We start from the raw sequence: 489 nt of genomic DNA, 5'->3' as shown, positions 1-489 counted from the left end.
TCCAACAGAATCCTAGAGGAGAACATAGGCAGTAATCTCTTTGATATCAGCCACAGCAACTTCTTTCAAGATATGTCTCCAAAGGCAAAGGAATCAAAAGCGAAGATGAACTTTTGGGACTTCATCGAAATCAAAAGTTCTGCACAGCATTGGAAACACTCAGGAAAACAAAGAGGCAACCCACAGAATGGGAGAAGATATTTGCATATGACAGTACAGACAAAAGGTTGATATCCAGGATCTATATGAACTCCTCAGACTCAACACACCAAACAGACAATCATATCAAAAAATGGGCAGAAGATATGAACAGACACTTCTCCAATAAAGACATACAAAGGCTATCAGAGACATGAAAAAATGTTCATCATCACTAGCCATCAGGGAGATTCAAATTAAAACTACATTGAAATATCACCTTACACCAGTTAGAATGGCCAAAATTAGCAAAACAGGAAACAATATGTGTTGGAGGGGATGTGGAGAAGG

Source organism: Mustela nigripes, chromosome X (genome assembly GCF_022355385.1).
Source record: "Mustela nigripes isolate SB6536 chromosome X, MUSNIG.SB6536, whole genome shotgun sequence".
NCBI lineage: Eukaryota > Metazoa > Chordata > Mammalia > Carnivora > Mustelidae > Mustela > Mustela nigripes.
The sequence above is the reverse complement of the archived record's forward strand: the minus strand, read 5'-3'. Positions refer to the sequence as shown.